General features: G+C 27.1%; 1 protein-coding gene across 1 annotated transcript in view; it reads right to left on the minus strand.

Moving 5' to 3' along the window:
* LOC119591787 (palmitoyl-protein thioesterase 1-like) overlaps positions 1–384 on the minus strand; it is a 9,506-nt gene that overhangs the window by 7,984 nt on the left and 1,138 nt on the right. The window lies entirely within an intron of this gene.

Below are 384 nucleotides of genomic sequence, written 5' to 3' on the forward strand. Positions count from 1 at the left end.
CATTTCCTTTCAAACCATGCAAATATATACATGTATGCAATAACACACAATATCCTTATCTTTACAAATATCCTGTAAACTACAAGCAAAACCATCCATTCATCTCTCAAGAAAGAACAATTCAGTTTATCAAATATATCTGTATATAAATGTAACTAATATACTATTTCCAAAAAGATACACACAAAGAGTTATCAAACAGCTACCTTAGTGAAGAAGCTGAATTGATGTATACATTTTTTCATTCAAAATCACTGATTTTTTTGTAACAAATAATTATCTATAAATCTTTTAGACATTATTTAGTTTAACAGAATCCAAATAATTAGGTGCATTTCTATCATGCTTTATGAGTATCATGGCTTTTACCTAACAAGACAATTG

The sequence above is a fragment of the Penaeus monodon genome, chromosome 29 (assembly GCF_015228065.2).
Source record: "Penaeus monodon isolate SGIC_2016 chromosome 29, NSTDA_Pmon_1, whole genome shotgun sequence".
Classification (NCBI taxonomy): Eukaryota; Metazoa; Arthropoda; class Malacostraca; order Decapoda; family Penaeidae; genus Penaeus; species Penaeus monodon.